Source organism: Pan paniscus, chromosome 9, assembly GCF_029289425.2.
Source record: "Pan paniscus chromosome 9, NHGRI_mPanPan1-v2.0_pri, whole genome shotgun sequence".
NCBI lineage: Eukaryota > Metazoa > Chordata > Mammalia > Primates > Hominidae > Pan > Pan paniscus.
Window position 1 is genome coordinate 125,202,637 of NC_073258.2, and position 12,028 is coordinate 125,214,664.

At 40.2% G+C, this 12,028-nt stretch overlaps 1 pseudogene; it reads right to left on the reverse strand.

The window, feature by feature from the left end:
- Positions 1-7,359: 7,359 nt before the first annotated feature.
- Positions 7,360-8,294, reverse strand: LOC100993371 (olfactory receptor 8B12-like; annotated as a pseudogene).
- Between the last annotated feature and the right edge of the window lie 3,734 nt (positions 8,295-12,028).

A 12,028-nucleotide genomic window follows, 5' to 3' on the forward strand; every position in this document is an offset into this window, starting at 1 on the left:
ACTTTTCTCTCCAGCTGCCTTTAACTTTTTTTCTTTCATTTGACCTTACAGAATCTGATGATTATGTGTCTTGGGGATGGTCTTCTTGTGAAGTATCTCACTGGGATTCTCTGCATTTCCTGAATTTGAATGTTGCCCTCTCTAGAGGCAGATTGGGGAGAGAGCTAGATTGGGGAAGATCTCATGAATGATATCCTGAAATATGTTTTCCAAGTTGGTTCCATTCTCCGCATCTCTTTCGGAGTCCCCAATGAGTCATAGATTTGATCTCTTTACATAATCTCATATTTCTCAGAGTTTTATTCATTCTTTTTCATTCTTTTTGCTCTGTTCTTGTCTAACCATCTTATTTCAGAAAGCTGGGCTTCAAGCTCTGAGATTTTTTCCTCCACTTGGTCTATTCTGCTATTAATACTTACGATTGATTGCATTATGAAATTCTTGTAGTGTGTTTTTCAGCTCTATCAGGTCAGTTATGTGCTTTTCTATACTGGTTATTTTGTCTGTCAGCTCCTGCATTGTTTTGTCATGATTTTTAGCTTCCTTGGATTGGGTTTCAGTGTACTCCTGTAGCACAATGACCTTCATTCCTATCCATATTCTGAATTTTATTTCTGTCATTTCAAACATCTCAGCCCAGTTCAGACCGCTTGCTGGATAGGTGATGTGGTTGCTTGGAGGAAAGAAGGCATTCTGGCTTTTTGAGTCGTCAGGGTTCTTGCACTGATTCATTTTCATCTTTGTGGGCTTATCTACCTTCAGTCTTTGAGGTTGCTGACTTTGGATGGATTGTTTTTTCCTTTTATCATGTTTGATGATCTTGAGGGTTTGATTGCGGTATAAGGTGGATTCAGCTGACTGGTTTTGTATCTGAAAGATTTTAGGGGGCCAACATGCAGCTCCCAACTCCTGGACTGTGTGCCCTAACTCTGGGGGACTTGTATTGTGCCCCAACTTTGTTTTCTCGCTCCTTATGGTTAGTAATCCTCTGCACTGGTGGGGGATGAGGTGTTCCTGGACTGCTGGTCACTACACTCTGATGGGTGGTGTCAGCCAAAGCGTTTCATAGTGCAGTGACAGTGTGATCTGTCCTTGTTCACACGTGCCAGCAGCAGAGGTGACGGCAGGTGCAGCAGGGTGCTAGTGGGTGCCGGGATGCCTGCCTCCCTGCAGGTGTTCACCACAGTGGCAGAGGCAACATAGCTGGGGGACGCGGGGGGCGGGCCTTGCTGGCAACTGTGTGCACTGTCACACTGGAAGTGGTGTTGGTTCGGGGGTGGGGCACTTGTAGGCACAAGTCTGGGTGCTTCCTCTGTGCCCCACAAGCAGGAGTGATCACTCAGGGCAAGGGAGGATCCACTGTTAGCACAATGGTGGGGCACTGGCGGGAATAGAGCTGGCTGGGTCTTTGCTTCCAAGGCTCTCTCTGCAATGGCAGTCAGGGGACGGCAGGGCAGACTGCACTCCTGCACACTGGCAAGGCAAGGAAAGCAAAACCTGCCCACGCAGGCACTCACCAGCAAAGCAAGGTGGGGAGTTGCCATGGGCCTGAAGGAAGCTACCATATGAGGAGAGAGGGAGCGTGTGGGCTGGTGTGTGGCCATAGAGGCTGCCCTTTGGGAGCTCTCTACCAGTCAGGCACAATCTGCCAGTGCAGAAGCTATGATGCAGCCCCCATGGCACCTGAGACTGCCTTGCAGGCAGGCACAGCCAGGCTGAGGACCCAGGAGAGGCCAGAAGCCCAAGGGTTGCTCAGGTCAAACCAGCCCTGTCTGATGGGCAAGACTGCCCTGCAGAGTTGAGGTCTGACTGTCCTTCTTGGGCTAAAGTCTCCTGTGGGAGTAAGTTGAGGCTAGGGGAATGGCTGTCCCTGCCCATGCTCTGCTACGGATACTCCCACACCAAACCCTCTGGGCTCATAATCAGGCTTGCTGCCCAAACCACTTCTTTAAGCAGCCCTCCTTGCCAACTAGAGTGTCCGTGGTGGCCGAAGGGTCTCCTCCTACTGGGGTTCCAGAGCCCCGTGGTGAGAGCAGGTTGTTCCTTGCCAGTTCAACTCACTCATTCCCCTAGAGCTGTTGGGGGCCAGGAATGAGTCCTCGTGCATGGCAGCTCCATGCACATTCCCAGCTTTCTTCCCCTTCACCCCAGCTTCTGTGTCTTCCCTCCATCCACCCTCAGTGCCTTCCCTCTGAAGATCTGTTAGGAGCACGCCAGTCATTTCAGTCCCTCAGTAAAAGGTGCTCCACCTGGCTGCGTCTAGTCAGCCGTCTTGCCCTCCTCTTGTTTCCATTCATGTTTTTAAAATATTCATTAAATCAAGGAATGATGGATACCTCTTTAAGATGGCAAAATATATAAATTTCAGCCCAAAGCCAACAACTTACTTTGAAAACACTAGCATCAAAACCAGGATGCTTACAGCCTTCACTGTAAGCAATTATTTAATACTGTATTAAAGTTATTAGAAAATGCAGGTGTAAATGGGAAAGAAATAAGAGGCATAAGTGTCAGGAGGAAAAAATTACAGCTATCTCTACACAGATAAAATTTATTATGTATTTGGAAAGCCTGGGAGAATCTATAGAAAAATCTCTACAAATAATAACAGTTACATTACAAAGTAGATAATTAACAGAGTAATACATAGAATGCATATGTATAAGTAATAATAATATCTAATGAAAGATAAGACAAAATAAAACAAAATTCCCCAGCACAATTATAATAAGAAATATGCAAAACATAGATGAGGAATTATGAAACACTCTTAAAAGATACTAAAGTAGACCCCCAAGACATGGAAAGGCATATCACAGTTTATGATTGGAAGCCTCAAGATCCAAAGATTTTGATTCTCCTTAAATTTACTTCTAAATTTAAGATGCAATCTTAAATGCATCTGTGCAGCAAATATGCCATCAGGTTTTTTTCTGGAGCTAGACAGATTAATTATAAAGATTATGGTTAAACATGAATAGTCAGCAAAACCCTAAAAAAGAGGAACAATATGTGGGAGGTTACCCTCAAGATATGAAAACATAATGAAGCTTCTACAGTTAAAGTAGTGTGATATTGGCTTATGGGTAGACAGATACGTAGACCAATGGAACAGAATGGAAAAACACAGAAATAGCCCAGCTGCCTTTGAAATTCAGTATGAGATAAAGGCAGGAGCTCAAAAGTAGAAAAAAGAGGGACTATTTAATAAATGACAGTAAAATAACTGGGTAACCATAAGAAAAAAGACAAAGTTGGATCTATTCCTCACATGATACACTGGTGTAATTTCTAAATAGATGAGACATCCCAATGTAAAAGAATGAAGCCATAAAAATATTATTAAAAAATGAATTTTCTTCATAACCTAAGAGGCGACAAAACACTCCTAACTTTGATTAAAATACCTGAAACAATAAAAGATTAATACATTTAAGGTTAAAAAATTGTATCATGAGAAAATTCAAAAAGCAAATCACAAATTGGAAAAAAAATACATGCAACTTACACCTCAGACAAAAAGCTATTATTCCTAATATACTGTTCTCTTAAAACTTGAAAAGATCAAAATCCCAATAGTTAAGTGGGGAAAAGGTACAAAACAAATAGACCATATAGGAATACCAATAGCTATTAAAAACATGAAAACATCCCCAATCTTTCTCATAATAAGAGAAATGCAAAATTAAACAACACAAAAACTGTTTCTCACCTATCAGGTTGGAAAATTTGAAAATTCTGAGAAGATGCTGGGTTGGAGAGACTATAGGAAAGTAGACACTGTCATTCACTGCTACAGAAAATACAAATGCCTGTTCTCCCCAAAATGATCCACAGATTCAAGACAATTCCACTAAACTTTCAGAAGGTTATTTTTGTTGGAATTTATAAGTTTATTCTGAAAACTAATATGGAAATTCAAAGGACCTAATATAGCCAAAATAACTCTTTAAACGGTGAATGATGATGGAGGACTTACACTAACTGATTTCAAGAATTATCCTAAAGCTACAGTAATCAAAGCTGTGTGATATTGCTCTCAAGATAGATAAATGAAAGGGACAGAAGAGAGAACAGAAACAGACACACACAAATAGGATCAGCTGAATTTTAACTAAGATGAACAACCATAGGAAAGCTATGTGCAAAAAAAATTATTATAGATAATAATTAATAATCCATGCCTCACAATATGTACAAAGATAAACTCAAAATGGGTTACAGATACAAATGTAAAAAAAAATACAAAACTTCTGCAATAAGGTGTAGGAGAAAATCTTTGTAACATTTCTTAAACAAAAAGTTTTGGATATAACAACAAATCTACAATTCATGAATTTAAAAAGTGATAAATTGGACTTCACTAAAATTAAGAACTTCTGTTAATAGAATTAAAAGATAAGCCATGAACTATCTGAAAATTAAAAATTTGATAAATGAGTATTAGGCTTATTACCTGGATGACAAAATAATCTGCACACCAAATCCCAGTGACATACGATTTACCCATGTACCAAACCTGTACATTAGCCCTCTCCGCCTAAAATAAAAGTTTGAAATAAAAATAAAATAAAATAAAACTTGAAAAAGGACTTGAATCCTTTTTTGACTCAAATTTTTTGAAAACCATTTGGCAGTATTTATAAAAACTAAATATTATGTCTACCCTATTATTGAGCAAGTCCACATCTCATTATATACCCAAAAGAAATGTTTCCATAGTTCAACCAAAATACGTGTTCACAAATGTTCATAGAAGCTTTATTAATAATAAGCAAAAACTGGAAACTAACTGTTCATTAACAGGATAAATAATTGTGTACACATAATGGGATACTACATAGAGACAAAATAATAACGTTAATCTCTGCATACATGCAACAATACAGATGAGTATCACAGCCTTTATGTTGGGGAAAAGAAACCAGAAACAGTACAGTACATGTTGATATGAACAGTGGCTAGCTGTGGGAGTGGGCATTGAGAGAGGGTAGTGTTCACTGGGAATGAACAAGAGAAAACCTTCTAAGGTGGTTGAAAGCATTTTACATCTTAATCCAGGTTGTGGTTACACAGGCACATACATATGAAAAAGTTCAATGAGCTATATACTTAAAATCTGTACACTTTACTGTAAGTTAGCCTACAACATTTTATAAAGGTAGTATCTATTTTATTTTATTACTGATATTGGACTGCATACCCACCACACCCACCCCACTCCCAAATTATAGGTCCCTTGGATTCAGTGGTCTATTCAATCCCACCTAAACCACAATCCCGCCACTGTACACCTATTCTTTTCATTTCACTAACATTGAACAGAATCACTGTAGTGCAAACTAAACATTTCTCCAAACTTCCCTTATTTACCAGTAGAAGGGGACTTCCCTACAGAAAAGTTCCTAAGCATTTCACTTATCACTGCTTCTCAAAGAAAGTTTACCACTCCTGGTGGGTTTAGATTCTTTATATACAGCTATATTCCCCTTTACATAATATTGGGGATGTATTAGCTTATCTGGAGAGCACCATTGCTTCACCACATGTCCCATTATTAAAATATCACGGCTTTCTGCAAGGCCTGAAAATTTAATTATCAATTGCCTCTTCTAATAAGCAACTGCAGCCAGGCACAGTGGCTCACACCTGTAATCCCAGCACTTTGGGAGGCCAAGGCGGGTGGATCACGAGGTCAGGAGTTTGAGACCAGCCTAGCCAAGAGACCAGCCTGGCCAATATGGTGAAACTCTGTCTCTACTAAAAATATAAAAATTAGCCGAGCGTGGTGATGGGCACCTTTAATCCCAGATACTTGGGAGGCTGAGGCAGGAAAATTGCTTGAACCCAGGAGGCAGAGGCTGCAGTGAGCCAAAGATTGCGCCATTGCACTCCAGCCTAGGTGACAGAGCAAGACTCTGACTCAATATAAATAAATAAATAAATAAATAAGGAACTGCTTGGTGCTGCCCTGATATGTTCCCCAAACTATTTTCTGCTCTGTTACTTCCTCTAGACCAGTAACATCCATTAGAAAATAATGCAAATCATGTATGTAATTTTAAATTTTCTAGTACATAAAAAACTGAACAGAAATTATTTTAATGATATATTTTATTTAACATAATATATCCAAAATGTTATTTCAACATATAATTAATATAGAAATTAATCAGTGGGGGCCAGGCACAGTGGCTTAAGCCTGTAATCCTAGCACTTTGGGAGGCCGAGGCGGGTGGATTGCCTGAGCTCAGGAGTTTCAGACCAGCCTGGGCGACATGGTGAAACCCCGTCTCTACTAAAATACCAAAAAAAAAAAAAAAAAAAATCAGTAGGATGTTTTATACTTTTTATAATAATTCTTCAAAGATCTAATGTGCATTTTATACTTACAGTGCACACTTAGAGTATGTATCAATATGGATGATCACTTTTCAAGTGTTCAGTAGACATGCATGGCTAGTCACTACCATATTGGATAGTACAGCTCCCAATCATCTTGAACTACATACTTCTCCATAAGACCTCTAACACCCAAGTTAACCCTTGAAATGAAACTCCAGATGCTGTCTCTGTTGGTCTTAAAATAACATGACACCTCCACCCAACATCTTTACATCCCTTAAAATTTTATATCTCTCCCTTGGAAGTTCTAAACCACTAAACTAGTTCTAAACCCTAGGGCTCCACTCACCAAGTCAGTGGGCCCCACGCTTACTTCTATATGAAACCTAACATACTTCCCACTTACACATTATAAAATTCATCAAACACTGATCTTGTCATTTTGCCAAGACCACCTCAACAAAACGTTTCACCTCCTACGTTCTTGCAAAAAGTGATACATTAAAATTATCCTGTGAAAAATAGCATGAAATTACTGTGAATATATTTAGAACTTAAATTTGTTAGGTCAACTAGCATGTGAAATGAAATCTTCCAAAAAGAAATGAGACAATAAAGAATAGCATAAAGGAAAACACTGTGGATTGGGATTCAAGCTGGGATTCCAGTCCCAGGTCTGCCACTAGGTAATTTTATGTTCCTGGGCAAATACACAAATACTTCTGAGTCTGCAATTTGTGGTGTATTATATAAAGGGGAAAGATAAAATTATTCCTAAGCCTCATTCAACATTGAATATTCTATAGGTGTAGAAACTTCTTCATAAAACAAGGAAGAGATGGGGGTGAGGGTGGGGAAGAATAAATCCACTCAGAAAAGAGAGTTAAAATTTTCTCTATATATAGGATGGAAAGCACTGGAAGCTTAGATTCCTCACTGAAAAAAAAAATCATCACAAAAGCAATCTGATTTTTAAAAAATCCTAGTATCTCTTTTCTGTTTCTAAAATTTTTTTCAAGAAAAGCTTATTCTGGAAAATGTTCTCTTCAGGGCAAGTTTGACATCCTTATTCCTCAGGCTCTAGATTAATGGGTTAAACATGGGCACCACAATGGTATAGAACAGGGAGGACACTTTCCCCTGGTCCAGGGGTAAAATGGAAGGGGGTTTGAGGTACGTAAAAGCTCCTGACCCAAAGAAAAGAGAAACTGCAATTATGTGGGAGCTGCAGGTACTGAAGGCTTTAGACCTGCCCTCAGCAGAACTAACGCGGAGAATGCTGGAAAGAATAAAACCATAAGAGATAAAAACGGCAACAATGGGCACCCCAATGCCGGCGGTCACAACAATAAAGATGACCAGGACATTTATGTAAGAGCCGTTGCAGGAGAGCTCAAGAAGGGGAAGGATGTCACACATGTAGTGATTGACAAGGTTGTCTGCACAAAAGGTGAGAAACACTATATTTCCTGTATGAGCCACAGCCCCAAAAACCCCCATCCCGTAGACACCCAGTAAAAGTAGCAAACACACCTGGGGAGACATGGTGACCGTGTACAACAGTGGGTTACAGATGGCCACGTAGCGGTCCTACGCCATCGCTGACAGGATGAAGGACTCAGAAAAGACAAAGAAACAGAAGAAGAAGAACTGACTCATACACCCTGTGAAGGAAATAATGTTCTTCCTTGAGACAAAACTCATCAGCATTTTGGGAATGATGGTCGTAGAGAAACTAAAATCTACGAGGGACAAGTTGAAGAGGAAAAGTACATGGGAATATGCAGGTGAGAGGTGAGCCCTAGCAGGATTATCAAGCCCAGGTTCCCCACCACCGTGACCCCGTAGAAACCTAGAAACAGGAAGAAGACGGGGATCTGGAGTCCCGGCTGGTGGATTAAGCCTGCGAGGATAAACTCTGTCACCGAGGAGGAGTTCTCGGCAGCCATTCTCCTCTAGGCAAAGCTGTGAAGGAAAAAGAGTCAGTGAGAGAACGAGAAAGAATCCTCCCCTGCTTAAGAATGACATCGGAGCAGAGAGATTATTGAACTTCTAGAAGATATTTCCTTATTCCCTTGTCTCTGTTTTCACCTTCCCCAGGTGCCTTTAGCCATCCTGGTAACTGTCTGAGGGTGACATTTGCAGAGTGAAGGCTGCTGAGACTAAGGAGAGAGTCGGCAGAATTGAGCTGGAACAACCCTCCAACCCTGGCCGTGGCCCTCCCCGCTGTGTACTTCATTCCCTCTACAGCCCTTGATCAAGTCGGTAAAACTGGAGAGGTGGGAACCACTTGACCTTTCCAGACCTTCTACTTTGGGGTCTGTACTAAACGGAGCAGTAAGATGACGTTGTATTGTCCACAGTCTTTACTGGCATGACTGTGGAATTAGTATAGGATAATAGGGATGGAGTAATTATGTAACGTTATTCATTAAAAGCTAAGAAAAAAGAAGAGAAACATTTATCAAATGTGTCTGAATGCTGTCTGGCATTACAACCATCACCATTTGACAAATGAGGATACCAAGCCTAAGCCGCTTGCACAAAGCTCTAGTGCAGCTGAGTTGCAGCAGCAGGGAAACTCCGTGGTCTGCCTCCCCTAGTCTGAGCTTTTAACCACTCTGCTGTGGCACCAGTGGCTCAGACAGGCACTCACCCCCTACAGCTTGGAGCCACAGTGCTGCTCTCTACTGCCTCTCGCCCATCTCTTTTGCAGAAATCCAAATGGCCTTGCTGTAAAGAAAGTGACAACTTAGAGCCCAGACCCCCTCTGCTTCTGCTTCTCCACTTTGAGGATCAAAACCTCCAATTTATCTTGATTCTTTTGCTGAGATGAAGAACGCTATCTCTGATCATGGCTTTGCCCCGAGGCTTCTGTCCAGCTTCCAGAGATGAGACCGCAGTCTTTCCTGACACTGTGGATAACAAGCATCTGGAGAGTTTTATTCTGGAATAGAGACCTCAGAGTAGTTACGGAGGCTCCCTCAGGACCATTGCCAGAGACCAAGTTCTCTAAGGAAAAGGAAATGTTTGTTTTCACACTTGATAATGCTCCACGGGGCTTTTAATGACCTAATCTTTCATTCGGGTCGCATCGTTTTAAGCACAATTTTTCTTGCTACCTTATATTGAGAACTTACTGTGTACCAAACACTGTATCTGACCCAGCACCTTCATACAGACACCAAGGATCCAACAACAATGTCCAATTTTACCTCATTTATTTCTCACAATACCTTCATAAATTAGACATGTTAATCTCCACTTTAAAAGTGAGAAGCACACGCAGCTAATAGATTCTAGAATCTTGAGTCAAACTCTGGTCTGTCCAGCTCCAAATGTCACAGGGGCGAGGGACCCTGCTGAGCTTCTTAAGCAATCACAAGACACTTAATATGTGTAACTGACAACACCCAATTTTGTCTCCAGACACCAGAGTTGGCTCCTCTAAACATTGTCAAAACCATTTTCAGGAGGGGATCTCATTAATACAGGGACTAATACAGTTTCCTGTGGCAACTAGCCTTTCACACCCCTAACCAGGGCCTTTTGTGTATTAAGGATGATACATTTCATAGCCAAGAAATAAATCTCTATTTGGAGAAATTAGAGCTTCAGTATGCCAACAGGTTAGATATGTTTTTGATCCTGCTTCGATGGCAGAAATATTCTTGGAGAAGTTATAAAATCTTAACACAAAAGCAGAAGTCCATCTTCAGGCAAGTCCAAGTGAAACCACCGCACACAAGCCTGTGTGTTTATGAGGATGTGCACATATGTCAGTCAAGCCATGCTCACTCTCAGCTCAGTCTCAGCAATGAGGTTGCCTCATCTGTCGTTATACACTTAGAATTGTCCACACCCCGGAGTGACCCTAATGGATCCCAATCCCTGTCTCAGTCCCACTGCACAAAAGTTACAAAGGGAGAAAAATAATGTATTAAACAAAATGTACATGAGTCCATTAAGCAGGCTTTCCTTCAGATCCAAGTGCAAAGAAGACATTGGAGGTTCTCTGGAAGCTCTATGGGGAATTTTGTCTGTTACTTCAGAGACAGTTGCCATGGCAACTACATTTCCAAATGCATCTTAGACAAGGCTTCTCTAAAGCTGTGTTACCTGATGACTCACTTCAGTACAAGCAGCAAGCAAAAAAAAAACCTATCTGAAAAAATTTTTTCTTCTTGTATCTATTTCTTCCTTAAACGATATATTATACATGTTACATTACAGAGCATGTGAACATTTACATGCAATAAAATATCTTTACATATATGTCTCATGCATGTGTGTTAGCTCTCAGACTTCAGGTAGATCATCAAGTGGTGACAGTATGGCACGGGGTCAATCACTAAACTTACTAGTTTCCCAACCACAGTAAGAAGAAGCACAAACCTGGCCAGAGAGGAGAGACGGCACTTGAAATAGTCATTTCAATAGCATTCAAATAGCCTTAATTAACTCCTGAGAAAGAAGATAGAATTAAATTCATCTATCACCAGTCATATGGGTCTGCAATGTCCTTAATGTTAAATTGATTTAATAAGTGTATTTAGCATGTATAGTAATATGTGAGGTCAGGGATACAAAAGGCATGGTTTGTGCCAGAAAGAAATGCATAGTCTAATAGAAACACGTCCCATATTGGCTCATCTTTCTACTTCTGTCCCTTCATATTTCACATTTCAGGATTCAATTCTGTGCCTTATTTCCACGCTTTTTCTGCTTCCTTAAATTCTCAGTGAGTTACTTTGTTTCATGGCTTCAACAAACCCTCTATATGGGTGGCTGGCAAATTTGTGTCTTGAGTTCTCAGTTTCCTGTTAAGCTCCTTTCCTGTGGGTCCCACATTTATTTTGGATATTTCTAAGAGGCTGTTCTCCAATCATCCCTGAACTTGAGTACAAAGATGAGTATATGGCTCTTTACCCCAAAAGTAAATGTCCTCTCAACCATTCCCTTTATTTATTTGGCTGTAATCAGTGATGAGAAAGTAGAATGTAGAACTTATAAAGTTAATCTAAATCCTGGCTTTTCTAGAACCATCCCAGTTTATGCCTATTATCTCAGAAAAATTACTAGTATCTCCCCTTTCATTCTGAAATATGTCCCAGTTGAATAAGCATTCAGAGCATGAACTTTGGAATCTGGCAGAACTCAGCTCAAATCTCTGACACTTACAGACTGTGTGATCTTGGGAACTTTGTTTAACCCTTCTATGAGTTTCTGGTGTTGTAATGTTAAAATGGGAAAAATACTGGTAATTCAAAGGATTGTTTTAATGAATAAATAATGCACCTTCTGGCACAAAGACACAAATCTATTATTATTTATTATTATTTCGTAAATAATTCTTTTAAGTGTATTACTTTTATTTAATTTTCATTAAATAAATAAAATTTACTTATCATCTATTAGAGTAGTAACAATTACTATCCCCTTGGATAAAAGTAATTGCAGAATGGGCTAGAACAGGAAGAGACTGAAGGCAGGGAAATCAACTCAGAGACTACACAAGAGTAGAAACAGAGAGGATGAACAGTGCCACATGTTATGATATTACGATGAAATGCAAAACAGGGTTTGGCATCTCTGTGCTTGGAGAGAGAAAAACAGAGACGAGGAGACATACATCAAGTTTGATTGCATTTTCAAGCCCAGGAAAACAGGAGCAGAATGACAA